Below are 17,437 nucleotides of genomic sequence, written 5' to 3'. Positions count from 1 at the left end.
CAGGAAAATACTACTGAAGCCCACCAGGTCTTTATGGGAATCACGTGATTTAATGTAAATAACAGTGCTTTGGAATTCCAAAAGAAAGTGTAAATTGGCTATTAGTATTAGGGCAAAAGGATTTTAGGCAATGACCTGGGAATTTCCTCCTCCACCCCTGTACTGCCAATCTTTGTTCCTGGAAGTGGTTCTCTTAAATTGGGGTTTCTCTTTCAGACACTGAATGAAACACATTAGTCATAGATCATTCCTCAGCCCGGATATGAGACTCAGGTAGTCAGAATAAGCCCTGAGAGAATCCACAGCATTATAAACTCAACCAACAACTCTTATAAGTACTGACTAATATAGCCTTGTGCTAGACTATGTGGTATAGTGGAAAGACTGGGGGCTCGAAGACCTGAGTTTCAATCCTAGACCCACCTCTAACTAACAGGTGACCTTGGATAAGTCCCTCCCTTGCTCAGAGTTTCATTGTCCTGTTTTGTAAAAAAAAAAAGAGAAATTTGGATTTAAAAATCCCCGAGGCAGAAATGCCCATGATCTATAACACTCTTAAGTGAAGTGAGAACCAAATTAAAATATAATCAGGAAAGATTTAACCAAATGAATAAAAATATAATATTAAGTTTTAAAACTAAGTCAATATGTGACCTACAGGGTTACATTACAGCTTAATGGTGCGCATTTCTATTGGAGTTTGACACCACTGATCTTAAGAGACTTCGGTCTCTCCTAGCACTGACATTCCCGGATTGCTGGATCTAGCTCTGACATTCTGTGTTCCCGAATTTAACTGAGCTTTCATCCAAGTCTCGGATATGTTGCTTGTGTCTGCATGTGTGGATGGAGATATGACTCTGGAATGGTAGAGAAAATGCTGATCGTGATGTAAGAATGAGTAATTCCAGAGACTCCCTGGAGAGATGTATGGAGAGGCAACAGGCATATAGAAGAAGTTAACTTTTCAACGTTTCTCTCTAAAGACGGCTAGAATAGACTTTCATGGGTGAGAGAGGATCTTCCCTTGTTAAAATCCTATCTTACTCCCAGTTAAAGAGCTCATTCTCTCATATGGAGGTATGTTCTAATCTCTACAATTTCTCCAAAGTCTCTTTGTTTGGATAAATATATTTATTGGCTGTTTGATGTCTGCAGCAGTTTTGTGTGTGTGTGTGTGTGTGTGTGTGTGTGTGTGTGTGTGTGTGTGTGTGTGTGTCCAGGATTTGGTGAGATGGAACTAAGTTAACAAGTGTAAACTCAAGGTTATTTTATCTTTTTAATTTTTAAAAAAATTTTCCTCCAATTACAGGTAAAAATGAATATATAATTTTTTAAAGTTTTAAATTCCAAATTCTATCCCTGTCTCTTTCCCCTCCCTTTTCCCTGAAACTGTAAGCAATCTGATATTACCTTCCTCCTTTAAGAGCTAAGTGTATCTCTTCAATGATGAGAAATTATAATATAATGGAGAGAGTACCAGAATGAAAGAATAAACAAGCCCATAATAGGAGTGGATCTTACCAGGGGAGCAGTTTTTCTTCTAAACTAGACCTGTATCCTAAGACCGATAATATTTTAGGGGAAAGATTGATGTAATTCTATCCCGATTGGAAATAGACAAGAGAAAGAACAATGATTTAGCCACAATCTTGTTCCCTTTAAGATGGGGAATCCCCTCCTCCCTGGCAGAAGAGTAGTACAGATTTAAGACATATCCATCCGTGGCAATCATGAGCCACATCTATGCACTGGAACAATCCCTTTGTCCTTTATGGGGACCCACTTATCTTATCTAAGGTTCCTCTTGGCTTTGATATGCTCTGGTTCCACATATGAAGATTATCATCTTTGTGATCCACTATCATCAGTCAGGTGTGAATTTGGGAACCTTTTGCCAGAAGTGTTGACCTTATTTAGCCTCACAACCTTCTCTGTAATCAATTGCCCAGGTCCCCAGACCACAGGGTGACCACTAAAGAACATGGAAACATGTTGAGTCCTTTCCAAGCTACAAAATGCTCTACATCTTTTTTTTTTCCCCCCACAATAAGTCTATGAGTTAGGTAAGGGAGGATAACTATTATCTTCCCCCATTTTACAGTTGTGGAAAATGAGGCTCCGAGAGGTAGTTTGCCATGGAGAAGGTCACACAGGTAGGAAGTAACTCAGCTGGGATCTAAAGTCAGCCTTCCTGTTGCTCAGTCTAGTGGAGAGTGAGATGGAAAGAACACTGTCTTTAAGAGTCAGAGGACCCAAGTTCAAATTCTCTGTTTGATGCTGAGAAACTCATTTTCCTTCACTTTGGCTCAGTTTCCTCATCTATAAAATGAGGATATTGGACTTGATGACCAGTTTCTTCCAGCTGTAAATTTGTGCTCCTCTGAGTCTTTTTTTTCCCCTCCTATATCTCCCTGTACCTTCAACATAATCATGCTAAGTGGCCCAGAAAAAGTTCAAATCAAAGTCTTAATGTCCTTAACAGCTCACTCTAACTAGTTGAACTGAGCAGTCGCTTCAAGGGGAGTTAAAGAGGCAGTCAGAACTGGCATGAAAACCAGGGGGAGCTTCTGAAATGAGCTCTGCAGAAGCAAACCAGTGGGCCTCCATTCCCTAGCCCAGATGTGGGTGTTGTGGGGGTGAGGATTGCTTAATAAGCCCTCAAGTCTTGGGGCATGAGGTCAGAGCTCAGTAGAAAACAGCATTCCAAAGCACCGGGTGGGGCAATTAAAATAAATCCAGTCAGAGTGTTCAGCCACTCAAGCAGAAGAAGAAAGCTTTAGGATTAAATTTCTGGACCTTGATGACAGCTGTGTGTGTGTGTGTGTGTGTGTGTGTGTGTGTGTGTGTGTGTGTGTGTGTGTGTGTGTGGTGTGAGTGTGTGAGCTTTCCCTTATTTGAGGTCCACGAGGCTACATACATTCCTTGACCTACACAATCCTGAGCTTAGGCAAGCATGCAAGAGTGGAAAAAACTACTTTCTCTGGTTAGGGGGGCAAGCAGGAAGCAGAGGGAGCCTGGAAGCCTCAGAGTTAGTGAGCTCTCTTTTCAAGATCTTTTGTTTTTCTATCATCATTGCATTAGAGCTGGAAAGGATCTTAGAGGCCAGCTAGTTCAATTCTCATTTTACAGATGAAGAACCCGAGAGATAGAAAGGTGAAGTGGCTTATTCAGGATCCAGGATCACAGAATTTGAACTCATTCTTCCTGATTCCAAGTCCAGGTCTCTTCAAATATGTCTTTCTCTCCCTCTTCCCCATTCCTCTCTTTCAGCAGAGAACCATTCCTTGTAGCCAAAGAATAAAAAAGAGAGGAGGGAAAGCATGTCAGCTAAAGTAATCACCAGATTAAGTCTAGACAGTATATGCAACATTCTAGACCCAAAATTCCCAAGCTTGATAAAGAAAGGAGAGCAGTTTTTTTCTTTTTTCTTTTCTTCTCAAACTATTTTTTTTTTAACTTTTTTGTTCTTTATATCCACTTTGTCATCATTGTGTAAATTGTTTTCCTAATTCTAGCTGCTTCTCTTTGTATCTGTTCATAAAAGTCTTTTTATACTTCTTTGAATTCTTCATAGTCATCATTTCTTCTGGTGCTGTAATAGTGTGATTTTATGTTTTTATATAGGTGGTGCAGGGAATAAAACTTTGGGTTTGGAATCAGGGAGACATCTTTCTGAGTTCAAATCTGTTCTCAGATACTTCCTAGCTGTGTGACTCTGAGCAAGTCACATAATCCCATTTATCTCAATTTCTTCATCTGTAAAATGATCTGAAGAAGGAAATGACCAACTGCCCCAGTATGTTGGCCAAGAAAACCCCAAACGGGGTCATGGAGAGTCAGTAACGTCACAACAACAACATATTAATGCTGGGTCAAAGGGTATGGTATTATTGCTGGATCAAAGGGTAGGCAAAGTTTTATAGCCCTTTGGGCAGAGTTCCAAATTGTTCTCTAGATTGGCTAGACCAGTTCACTACTCCATTGTCAATGAATTAATGTATCTATTTTGCTTCATTCCTTCCATCATTTATCATTTTCCTCTTCTATCATGTTAGACAATTTAATAAATATGAAGTAGAACCTCAGAGTTGTTTTAATTTATATTTTTTTCATCAATAGTGATTTAGAACATTTTTTAAAATGTGACTATTGTTAGCTTTGATTTCTTCTTTTGAAAATTGTCTGTTCAATATATCCTTTGACCATTTTTATTTGGGGAATAGCAAGCCATCTTTTATAACAACTTTTTTTTTTTTAAAGAGAGAGAAATTTAAAAAGAGAGAGAGAGAGAGAGATGGGACAAATAAGGGATACAGTGGCTAAAGAGCTTGGGCCTGGAGTCAAGAAGTCCTGAATTCAAAATTAATCTCTGACACTTATTAGCTAGTCACTGTGGACAATTACTTAACCTCCCTTTGTTTTACTTTCCTCATCTGTAAATTGGGGATAATAATAGTACCTCATAGGATCAAGGATCATAATGATTATAAAGTATTTAGCACATGTGGTTCCAGGCATGTATAAATGTGTTATTATTTGTCCTGGACTTGTGTTGGATCACAGAGCTAGTAAGTGTTAATACTATTATTATCAGATGGTGGGAGGGGGAAGAGAGAGAGAGAGAGAGAGAGAGAGAGAGAGAGAGAGAGAGAGAGAGAGAGAGAGAGAGAGAGAGAGAGAGAGAGAGAGAGAGAGAAATTTTCAGTAAAATTAAATTCATCTACCATATCTGATAATATATTATATTCTATAGCTCCTAGACTTTTCTATTTCTGTGATAAAAGGAATTTTTTTTTTATCTCCAAGGCTTAGTTGTTAATCATGGAACATTCATTTTTATTTTTAAAAGTTTTCCCTTCTATTTTCATAAAAGCATATGTATTAAAAGTTTATCTACTGGTGAGTGCATTGTCAACTCCCTTCTACTTTTTTGAGGGGTGACTGGGGACAAGTTTGGGGCATGATTTGGAAAAATTTAGCTTAGGGCAAAATTTATTCTTTTGTAGACATTATTCTCTGAGATAGTTCCTCTCTCCTAGCAATCATTCCTTGTGCCCCAAGAGTTGGCTTTTCCCATAAGTAAAATAGAAAGGTGCTTAACAAGATCTGATTTGCTGGAACCAGAGAAAGATCCCCTCTTGTAATGCAATCCCTCTCCACAAACATATTCACCTTCTCCACATTTCTGAGTAATGCTTAAAATTCTTTAACAAGAGACTAAGGCTTTCTGTCACTTAGACTTAAGACTTTAGGGCCTAATCTCTCTAAGATGGGTCAATGCCCCATTAGGAGTCTCTCCTAAACAACATCCTTTTCTAGGATTCTAATAGTAAGAAATTCTTACTGTGACTTACAAACTTTAAATTGAAAATGCCACAAGGAAAGGAAAATCATTTTAGCTATAAATTTCACATCATATAATCTTTTTTTCCCTTCCTTCCTTCCTTCCTTCCTTCCTTCCTTCCTTCCTTCCTTCCTTCCTTCCTTCTTTCCTTCCTTCTGCACTTGGTTAAGTGACTTGTCCAGAATCACAGAGCTAGTAATTAAATTGTGTCTAAGACCACATTTGAGGTCCTCCTGGGGGCCAGGACTATCCCCATATAACCTTTTCTTGAAAGAAGTCTGAATGATAGAGGCTGGCGGACTCAAGACCAAGGTGCCTCCTTTACTGATTTGATTCTGGCTTCCCCTAAGTCCCCTAACTTTGGATATATAATCTTAGCTTGTCTTTCACACAGGGAAGCCAAATTCAAAAGTCATAGAATGATCAGCTCAGGGCTTCCTTGTCATCTGAAATATAAAATGACTCCAAAGTCATTTCCTCCCCTTCCCTGCCAGACTTCATGCCATATTATGCTTTGCTGTCCACAGGTGAATTTCCTGTGAATAATAGTAATGTTATATATTCCATTGAGAGACATTATGTGGCAATGGAAAGAGCTAAGTTTGATGTCAGGGACCCAGTTGTGTAACCTCTCTGGGCCTCCATCTTTCTAATTTAAAGTGGGGAAAGGGGTCTCTGAAGTCTCTTCCAGTTTCATAGCTGTGGCCTTATTGTAGCCCGGATCTATTGTCCCGCTTCAAGCTCATAGTAGCAGGTTGGGTCCAATGGTCAAAATGCAGATTCTATGGTGTCCTCAGGACTCTAATGTTAATTCTGAGGAACTGAATCTTTCTCCCTGACTTTGTTTCTCTCCTTAATTATAGATTGATATCAATTAATCTATCAGACTTAGTTTTGAGATACAAGATAATAGTAAAGTTGGTACAAAATACCTCTGCCAAACTCTCCCATCAGTATGTACAGAGATCAGGATTCAAGTTCAGGAAGTACATGTGGCAAAGAGCTACTTCCTAGTTTCTAGAAGGTCCTTGATTGGAATCTCCATTATATTCCTCTTAGGTATAGTGTAGATTTTAAACAGGACTCCTTGTAGAGCCTTGATCCCTTTTAAAATATTGATATCCTTGTACACATTTAACCTGTATCAGATTGCTTGCTGTCTTGGAGAAAGTAGAGGTAAAGGAGGGAAGGAGAAAAATTCAGGACACAAAATCTTACAAAAATGAATCTTGGAAACTATCTTTATCTGTATTTGGAAAAATAAAACATTATTGAGGAAAACAAATTATTGATATCTTTTGTTTTTATAATAACACAATTTGTCAATATGTCTTTCCCCCTTCCTCAGCCCAACAAATCATTCCCTATAGAATAAAGAAAGTGGGAGGTAGGGGGGAGAGAAGCAACTTAGCAAACTACTCAATACATCAGTTAATTCTGGTAGTTAATACCAGGCACTTCATGAAGACTCTTTAAGTTACCAACAGGTTGAATTGCCAATCTGCATTGGTGGAGGGGGTTTCCATTCTAGGAGTCCCTCAAGTGGATGACAAATGGATCCTTGTTGTAGCTCAGTTGTTTGCAACTCTGTGACCCCATTTGGGGTTTTCTTTTAAAGATACTGGAAAACTTTGACATTTCCTTCTCCAGTTAATTTTATAGATGAGGAACTGAGGCAAAAAGGATTAAGTGATTTGCCCCCAATCAGACAGGAAATCTCTGAGGCTGGATTTGAACTCAAGATGAGTCTTCCTGATTTTAAGCCCAGTGCTCTATGCACTTTGCCAGCAGTGTGGATAGGTTTCTATGCCATTCGCTGGCTGGTTTGGGTGGAAACGCTGTGTGTATTCATTCTGTAAACTATACATAATACCAATATTCTTCTCTCTGTCAGAAAGGAACTCCTCTTTAGGCCTTCCATGTTGGCACAGGGCAGACTGTATTTGCCCACATTGTCACTCAATTCTGCTTTGTTGGTTTGTGATCACACTGAGTACCACACTGCCATCTGTACGCCACATAAACTCTGTGCAGATTTTGATGCAGTGTGAAAGCAGGATTGTGTTTGGAAGAGGCCATTCTTGGGAGACTGTAAGCATGTGATGTAAGCATAAGGTTTCCTGAAAGGAAAAGGGTTTAAGGCACCTAATGTCCTTTGAAAAACCACTTAAGAATCACACAAACAATCAGGCTCACTGATCCACTGCGGGTGAAACTGCATATCAGGGTCAATTTCTTGGAACATAGCACAGCAATATGCCGTAAGTCATAAAAATGATCAGCTTTTTTTACTTGATGATTTTGCTACTGTGACCCTAACCTAAAAATATTACAAGGAGGGGGGAGGGAAAGTTTCCCCATCTGTACAACAAGAGCCACAGCTGTTTAGTTTGCAATAACGAACAATTGAAAGCAACCGATTCAATGACCGAAGAATGCTGAATAAATTGTGATCTGTTAATGGAAAAGAGGCAGTCTTGGTGTGATGAATAGATAGAATATTGGGCTTGCAGAGAAGATAGGATCAAACCCTGCAACCTCTCTCAGCCTCAGGAAAATGCTCTTAGAGTGACCTACTCAGAACTTGGTAGAAGAGGTTGGAATAAATAATAACAACAATAACAGTAGCAGCTAAGATTTATATAGCACCTACTATGTGCCAGACACTGAGCTAAGCACTTTACATATATTATCTCATTGGATTCCTGGGATCAACAACCCTGGGAGGTAGATGCTGTTATGATCCCCATTTTGCATTTAAGAAAACTGAGGCAGAGGTTAAATGACTTGCCAAGTCACACAGCAAATGTCTGAAGTTAGATTTCAATTCAGGTCTTCCTGATTCCAACCCTCCTGTGCCACCTGGCTGGTCTCATTGACAAAAAGAGGCCCCTATGCTGATAAAATTATAGATTCTTCATATTTTATAGTGGAGCATTCTGGTATTAGAATGATAAATATGGAACATGCAGTATGGAAGGATCTCCCAGTGAGGATGCTAGTCCTTGAGGGAGAAGGATGATTTACTTTGGTCTTTGCAATTCCAGTGATTATAGCACAGTGCCTAGAAGCAAGCTTCATAAATGTTCATTGATTGATAAACCTATACAATGGAACACAGAGTAAAATCAGCAGAGCTATAATTATACTGCTACATATATGTGTATGGGTTTACATAGTGCATGCTCAATAGAAATATATATAGATAAGGAGATAGAGCTACATAAAGAGATAGAGCTAGATGATGAATGAATAGAAAGATAAAGAGATAGAGATGGCAAAAGAGAAAGAAAGATGGATGGATGGATGGATGGATGGATGGAGGAATAGATGGATGAATAGCTAGATTGATAATGTTGGGAAAGGGAGTAGATTTGTGATTTCATTGGTATAAGAGGTAAAACTCCCTCTACTTTCACAGGAAAGCCTCTTCTCCAGCCCTGACCTCCATTTCCAAATCTCCAATTGCTTGTTGTATATCTCAGACCGTATATACCATGGATATTTTAAACTCATGTCCAAAACTCACCTTGTTATCTTTCCCACCCCAAGCTCTTCACTCTTTCTAACTTTACTATCCCCATTTTCTCCAGGATGCCATTATCTTCCCAGGTACTCAGGTCACCTTGATTTTTCATTTTCTGTAACTACCGCTTTCCCATAGCAAATTATTCTGCCAAGTTTTCTTGATTTTATCTCTGTAATACCTCCTATCTCTGCCCCTCTTTGCTTCTTTGACACTGTCACCCCATGGTACAAGCCCCTATCCCCTCACATCTGACTTCTACAAGAACCTGCTGTTTGATCACTTTTTCTCAAGTCCCTTCCTTCTCCAGTCCATCCTCCATTCAGTTGTCAAATTGATCTTTCTAAAGCATCATCATATCATATACACCCCCATTCCAGTAGTTCCCTATAAAATCATCTGTTTATCTTTTAAAGCCCTTCATAGCCCGGTCTCTTTCTTCCTTTTCCTTCTTCTGATACCTTACTCCCTTCCACATACAAGATAATTTAGAGACATTGGGTTTCTTGCTGCTCTTCACACGAGATATTCCATTTCTCTCTGGCTCCTTCCCCCACCATATTTGGAGTGTTCTCTCCCCAGCTCTGCCTCCTGGTTTCCCTGGCTTCTTTCAAGTCTTCACCTCAAGGTGCTCTTCTTCTAAGAAGTCTTTTTGCATCCTTTGGTGGGTATTAAGATTGGTGTCTTTCCTCTGAATTATCTCCAGTTTATCTCATGTATATCTTGTTGGCTGGTCATCACCTCTACCAGACTGCGAGTTCCTTGAGGACAGATACTGTGTTTTTGCAATTCTTTGTATCCTAGTTTATGTAGTATATATTTATTGACTTCTCTGTAACTTAAATTCTTAGAGAGTGAGAAGATGAATGACTTCTCCAAGAACATATGGTTAATGTGAGTCAGAGGCAGAACTCGAACTCAGTTTTTCCTCATCCCTAGGCAGCTCTCTATTCACTCTGTCATGCTATCTTCCTCTTATCCTCTCTCTCACTCCCACTCTCTGTTCTCCTTCTCCCATCTTTCTCTTTCTCATCTCAACTGCCTCCAAATCCTTGGGTAAAGAGGGATACAGTCATAGAAAGAAGATGAAACAAAAGAAAGAAATCAAATGCAATGGTGGAGGAACCATTAGCAGATCTGGAAGGGACACAATCAAAGTACATTCTGTTCCTTATTGACCTTTGTTCGTTTTTTTTTAGTCTTGTCTCATTATTTAGGGGTTGTGGGTAAGATACTATTTATTTCCATGTGTCTGTCTCTTTCCCCAGCTTTGTTTCTGTGTCTGGCTCTCTCAGTCTCTCTGTCTATATTTCTGTATCTGTCTCCCTCTCAAGCTATCTCTGTTTCTATCTGTCTATCTCTGTCTGTCTCTCCCAACTCTGTCTCTGTCTCCTTCATGGTCTCTATGACTCCCTCAGTCTTTCTTTCTGTCTGTCTCTCTCAGTCTCTTTGTCTATATCTCTGTATCAGTCTCTCTCCCAAGCTATCTCTGTTTCTGTCTATCTAGCTCTATGTCTGTCTCTCTCCACCAATACTGTTTCTGTCTCTGTGTCTCTGTATCCTCGTGCTTTCTGTGTCTCTGTCTCTCAGTCTCTCTGTATCTTTTTCTCTGCCTCCCAAGCTATCTCTGCCTCTGTTTCTCTATCTCTGTCTTCCTCTCTCCCTCCAGCTCTGTCTCTGTCTGTTTCAGTCTCTGCCTGTATCTCTGTCTCACTGCCCATCGGTATCTGTCTCTCTCCCAAGCTACCCCTGTCTCTCTCTCTCTATCTCTGTGTTTATCTCTTTCACCAGCTCTGTCTCTGTCTCTGAGTGTCTGTCTGTCTTGTCTCTTTGTGTCTCTGTCTGTATCTGTCTCCCTCCAGAGCTACTCCCTCTCTCTAGCTCTGTCTCTCTTTTCCTCCCCAGCTTTCTCTGCTCCACTTTCTTTCTGTTTCTCTGAGTTTCTGTCCCCTATGAATCTGAAGCTCTAGCATCTTAGTATGGAATGAAAATCCAGGTCCTTGTTCACCTGTGCTCCTGAGAAGGAGGCATTGACTTGTACATGGCCATGAAGTGGGTGTTCTCTATAGTTACTTGTGGAATTGTGATGTATTTATAGCCCCAAAGTGCTTGGCTGTGATTTCTGGATTGTTCACATTTTCTCACCCCCATATTTTTCCCTCGGAGGCAGGGTTCTTCACATTCCATCCACAATGGTCCAGAGCTCCTGGAAGAGAGAACCAGCTTCATTAGTTAGAGGTCCCGCTCACTAGACCTCTTCCTCATTGGGGTTCAAGAAGACCTTAAAGTAACAAAACCCTCCATTTAAATCTTGAAGAAACCCCAGAGATCGAGTCCAGACTCCCTCATTTTACAGATGAAAAAACTGAGGCAAGAAAGGTTAAATGATTTTTGCCCAAAGTCACAGATGTAGTAAGTGGAAGAGTTGGGATCTGAATAGCATTTTTCGGCTCTATTCCAATTCAAAATGTAGCTCAGGAGGGTCAGCCAAGTCCTGTCAGGATCAAATGTTTAAAAGCCATGGTTTTTGTCCCAGAAAAGAGTATGTACTGGGGGCAAGCTGAGTGGGTTTAATAGTAGGCTCCTGGAATAGAGGCAGGAAGAGGAGAGGATGCTTTTTTTTTTTTTTTTTTTTGAGAGGGTGCTTTTAAAACAAATGCATCCTCCCAGGGGAGGCTTGACAGAGAGAGAACTGGTTTTGCACCAGTGCCCACAGCTGTAGCTAGCAAGGTCTTATTACTTTTATTTGGTGCTCCTAAGATATTTTGATTTTCTTTAAAGTACATATGTTTAATTAAAAAATTTTTGGAGGGGAGGAAGGGGGATCAAATCCTATTCCTGCCCCATCTTTTAATCCCACAATCCTCTTCCCATGCAGGCAGAAAATACTAGACCACCGAGCAAATATCTAATACCGTGACTCCTTTTTCCTAATGCAGCTTGGAAGATGGATCTGGTTGCTTTAGGCTATTAAGGATCTCTCCCCCTCCCTCTCCCTCTTACCCCACTAGCTAATCTCTGATACAATTTGCAGTTTGCTCATCAGAAAACAATTCCAATTTCTGGGGCTTGTTATGAGAAAAGACTTCTCCAGCTTCTGTCCCCAGCGGGAGAGATTCAACTCTCCTTGACTTATGTATGTGTAATAAATATGATCTGGGAAAAGACAGATGAAAAAGAGGTGGCTGGGATGGGGGCAGGGCTGAGTGATGGGGGCTGAGTGCATCCACATTCTCAGCACATAGAGACAATTAGAAATACCCCTGTAGGACAATGTGTTAGTTATTAGTGGGACATTTCCTTGCCGTTCCTCCTGAAATGCATAAATGCTCTAAAGAGATGTGATGCTAGGTAGACAAAGGCAGGAATCTAGCTCGGGATTCTGGGGGGTAGGAGGGAGAGGCAAACGTTGTCTTTGTTCAGCTGTTGTGGCTTTGTGAGGCAAAAACATCAGAAGATCAGTATACTGGGTGGGTAAATCTGGTGACCCCTTTCCCCTTCATTCTTTGGAGAGGTACAACTGTGGATGTGCAATGCTGTCTAAATCTGACTCAATTCATGTGTTAGCTTTACTGACCTGCCTCCTCCTCCCCCTTTATTCTTTTGTTAGAAGAGATTCTTCTCTGGGTTGGGGAGTGTTGAAGAACATATGTAGGGAAATGAAAGTGATATAAAAATATAAGCTAGGATTACATTTTTCAAAGAATGATACCATCAGTATTTCTGTGTTTTAAAATAATATTTTATTTTTCCAAATACACACAAAGATAATTTCCAACATTTACCTTTGCAAAATCATGTGTTTCAAATTTTTCTCCCTCTCTTCTCCCTTTCCCCTCCTCAAAACAGCAAGCAAACTATCCCATATAGGTTACACATGTGCAATTCTTCTAAACATATTTTCATATTTATCATGCTGCATAAGAAAAATCAGATCAAAAGGGAAAAACCACTAGAAAGGGAAAAAAACAAGCAAACAGACAACAACAATAAAAAGGTGAAAATACTCTGCTTTGATCCACATTGAGTCCCCATAGCTCTCTCTCTGGATGTGATGGGCATTTTTCATCCCAAGTCTATTGGAATTGCCTTGAATCATTGTTGAAAAGTTCCAAGTCCATCCATTTGATCATCACATAATCTTCTTGTGACACCATCAGTATTTCAATGGATTCATTGTCTTTTTGATGTGGTTATTCTCTCATCAATAAAGATCCCAACCATCTACCCAATAAGTACCCATCAGACTTTTGTTTTATTGGTATAGAGACTCACAGCAAGGAAAACCCCTCCACCAGTTTAGAGAGTTGCCTGAGCCACTGTGTTTATCAACACAGGGTCCACACAGCCAATATATATCAGGATTTGAACCCACATTTTCCTGATTTTGAGACCCTCTCTCTCCACTACAATATTTCAACCCATAACTATTTATTGAATAATCATTCACTTTATTTTTCTATAGCATTTTATTTACAAAAGCATCTTGTCTTTAGCATCTTATGGTTTTCTGACTACTAACCTATAAGATCAATGCATGTGGTCATTAACTCATTTTACTGATAAAGACTCTGAGGCTAGGAGAGACGGAGTAATCTACAAAGCCATACAATTAGAAAGTGGCAGATCTGGGACCCAAGCCAATGTCTACTGACCGAGTTAAGACCTAAAGATAATAGGATTTTCCCATAATCCTAGAGCTAATGAATAGAGCTGGTTCTATATCCAAGGTTGGGGTAATTACACATCTAGCACTCTTTCTTCTCTAAGACATACCCAACACTGTGCTAATAACGTCAAATGTAAGTAACATGAAGTATAAGTCACAAGTGTAATATAATACCTCAAGGATGGGAACTTAAGGATTTTGTCATCTTATGGAGGAAATAAGTCACATGGAAAGGAAAGCATCAAACAAGAGTAAAGGCTGTGTGATCTTGGGAACCTCTCTAGACCTCAGTTTGGACCTCTTTCAAATGAGGTTGGATTTGATCATCTCTGAGGTCTCTTGCATCTTTAACATTCTGTAATCCTAAATGCTGGAGGAGGGGAGAGACAGAGACAAAGAAAAGCAGATCAAAGTTGGCCAACAAGTACTTATTCATGCTTCCTATCTTCCAAATAGGACAGGTAGGTATTAGATTGACAGTTGGTCTGGACAGAGTTGCCACTTATTGGAATGAATGGTAACTGCTGGAAGAGTCTTCTTGACTCCAGTACACAGAAAGCTGAGCCTGGAGTCAAGAAGACTCTTCCAGCAGTTATCATTCATTCCAATAAGTGGCAATTCTGTCCAGACCAACTGTCAATCTAATACGTCATACCATATTAGGTCAAGATTCAGGTTGGGAAATCTATTTATTTATTTATTTTTATGTCTCAAGTTGCTTTTTTTTTTTAAATTAAAGCTTTTTATTTTCAAAATATATGCATGGATAATTTTCAACATTGACACCAGCAAAACCTTGTGTTCCAAATTCCCCCCCCTTCCTTCCACCCCCTCCCTTAGATGGCAAGTGATCCAATATGTTAAACATGTGCAATTCTTCTATAAATATTCCCACAAATATCTTGCTGCACAAGAAAAATCAGATCAAAAAAGAAAAAAAAATGAGAAAGAAAATAAAATGCTAGCAAACAACAAAAAGACTGAAAATACCATTGCTGTGATCCACCCTCCATTCCCACAGTCCTCTTTCTGGGTGCAGATGGCTTTCTTCATCACAAGACCATTGGAACTGTCCTGAATCACTTTGCTTTTGAAAAGAGCCACGTCCATCAGAATTGATCATACTAGAATATTGCTGCTGCTGTGTAAGATGATTTCCTGGTTCTGCTCATTTCACTTAGTGTCAGGTCATGTAAGTCTCTCCAAGCCTCTCTGTATTCATCCTGCTGGTCATTTCTTACAGAACATTAGTGTATTCCATAGCATTTATATACCATAACTTATTCAGCCATTCTCCAATTGATGGGCATCCATTCAGTTTCCAGTTCCTTGCCTCGACAAAAAAGACTGCCACAAACATTTTTGCACATGTGGCACCTTTCCCTCTTTTATGATCTCTTTGGGATATAAGCCCAGTAGAAACACTGCTGGATCAAAAAGTATGCACAGTTTGATAGCCCTTTGGGCACAGTCAGGATGGAAATTTAAAAAAAGAAACAATCTATGTTAGAATAACCTAGTCTACCACCTTTATTTTACAGATAAGGAAGATGAAACCCAGAACCATGAAGTCCTCAAAGTTATACAGGTCATCAATGGCAGAATTGGAATTTGGACCCAAGTTCCCATATACTATCAGTGCCTCATTGATAACTGAAACACCTTGTCCAAAAGAAGGTAGGTAGAGTGGGTTTAGTATCCCATTATGGGGGGGGGGTTAAAGAGCTATGTTTCAGAGGGATGAAGTATTGAGCAGTCATATAGCCATAAAGGGCAGAGCCAAGAAATATATACTCTGTTGCCTCAACAAAGGCAACATGAATCTAAGCCCAGCTTGGAAATTCAACATTATCTTGGATTCAGAGCTGGAATAGATCCCTAGAGCCCTCTAGTCTAATGCTCTTATCTTACAAATAGGGAAACTGGTTGCTGAACTTAGACTCATATAGCTTAAAGGGACCTCAGAGACCACCTAAAAAAATGAGAAAATGGGAAACAGGCCAAAATAGATGAGGTGACTTATAGTATAATAAACTTAGAGCTCGAAGACACCTCAGAGACATCTAGTCCTCTAATCCAACCCCCTTATTTCACAGATGAGAAAACTGAGGCTCATGGAGGAGGTAGAGGATGACTTGCTTTTGAGATCACAGATAGTACAGTGGATAAGAGTGATGGGCCTGGAGTCAAGGAAGATTCATCTTCCTGAACTCAAATCTAGCTCCAGACTCTTACTAGTTATGTGACCCTTGACAAATCATTTTATCCTGTTGCCTCAGTTTCTGTAAAATGAGCTGGAGAAAAATGTTTCTCTCTGCCTTAGTTTCCCTTTTGAACCTTTTGCAAAGAATCACCAGTAAGAATAATCCTGCAATGGAGGAATACAGAGAGGCCTGGAGAGACTTACATCAACTGATGCTGAGTGAAATGAACAGAACCAGAAGATCGCTGTGCACTTCAATGCTGTATGAAGAGGTATTCTGATGGAAGTGGATATCTTCAACATAAAGAAGATCCAACTCACTTCCAGTTAAGCAATGATGGACAGAAATAACTACACCCAGAGAAGGAACACTGGGAAGTGAATGTGGATTGTTAGCACTGCTGTCTATCTACCCAGGTTACTTATACCTTCGGAAGCTAATACTTAATGTGCAACAAGAAAATGGTATTTACACACATATATTGTATCTAGGTTATATTGTAACACATGTAAAATGTATGGGATTACCTGTCATCGGGGGGAGGGAATAATTTGGAAAAATGAATACAAGGGATAATATTATAAAAAAAAAAGAATAATCCTGCAACAAGTCAGTTTCTGAGCTTTTTTTTTATTTTTAAGAGAGGAAGAAATAGAAAAATAAAGAGAAAAGAGAAATAAAACAACTGTCACTTTAGTTACTTTAGTGCAAAGAATAGAATCAGGAATACCCAAGTTCAAGTTTGACTTCAAATAATCATTATGTGACCTTGGGCAAATCAGTTAGTCCTGTTTACCTCAGTTTCCTCATCTGTAAAATGAGAGCAGGAAATGGCAATTTCCAGTATCTTTTCCAAGAAACTCTAATTGGGGTCAAGCAAACTCTGACATGACTGAACAAGAACAAAAGCAACAAAGGTAATAAGGGGCAGAACTGGGATTTTGAAAGTACCATATTATCATTTTTATTTTAACCATATTTGTTTACCATATTAAAGCATAGTTATCATTATTTATGCGATGACAAACCACTTGCCAAGATGAAGTTTGGGAGATTGATGTGGTGGTGGGGGAGGCGAGGGAAAGATGGCGGGGCAAAGAGAGGGTGAAAAGTGAGCTATACATTTTCCAAGATTATGGGAAACAATGTTGTAGAGCTCCCCCTGCTGGACCCAAAATAAAACATGCCCCCTGCCTGAGCTGAACAACAGAGGAGGAAAGTCCATAGAGCATTTCGGAAAGGCAAGGCAGAAGGTGATGGATTGTAGCAATCCTTGATGTCTTTCCCAAAGAGTCCAGAAAGTGATTCCAGAAAGAGTTGAATCTCTGGCCATCTGGGAAGGGTCTTTGGATGGCCTATCATGATCACAAGAAGATGAGAAAAGTATAGAATTCCCAGACTAAGTCAGTAGGCTGGCTAACTCCTCATTTCTAAATCTGATTTCACCCCCATCCACTATATAACCCTGACCCAGTCATTGTGTTGCTTTCTGCCTCAGTTTCCCTTTTGAACATTTTTCGAAGAATCACCAGTAAGAATAATTCTACAACAAGCCAATTTCCAAGTTTTTTGGGTTTTTTGGGTTTTTTGTTTTTTGTTTTTTTTAAAGAGAGAAAGAAGCAGAACATGAAAAGAAAAAAATAAATAGGGTAGCTAAGTAGCCTAATGCAGAATAGAATCAGGAACATCTG

The 17,437-nt window shown here is 39.6% G+C and overlaps 1 long non-coding RNA gene across 1 annotated transcript; it reads left to right on the top strand.

Annotated features, from left to right (window-relative positions):
- The first annotated feature begins 912 nt into the window (after positions 1-912).
- On the top strand, positions 913-15,997 carry LOC141541456 (uncharacterized). Its single transcript, XR_012481810.1, has 3 exons — positions 913-1,080; positions 15,084-15,219; positions 15,866-15,997. It is a non-coding gene; the product is annotated as an uncharacterized LOC141541456 (long non-coding RNA).
- Positions 15,998-17,437: the final 1,440 nt, after the last annotated feature.

Source organism: Sminthopsis crassicaudata, chromosome 4 (assembly GCF_048593235.1).
Source record: "Sminthopsis crassicaudata isolate SCR6 chromosome 4, ASM4859323v1, whole genome shotgun sequence".
Lineage (NCBI taxonomy): Eukaryota > Metazoa > Chordata > Mammalia > Dasyuromorphia > Dasyuridae > Sminthopsis > Sminthopsis crassicaudata.
Note: the sequence above shows the minus strand (reverse complement) of the source record. Positions and strands in the feature narration are given on the sequence as shown.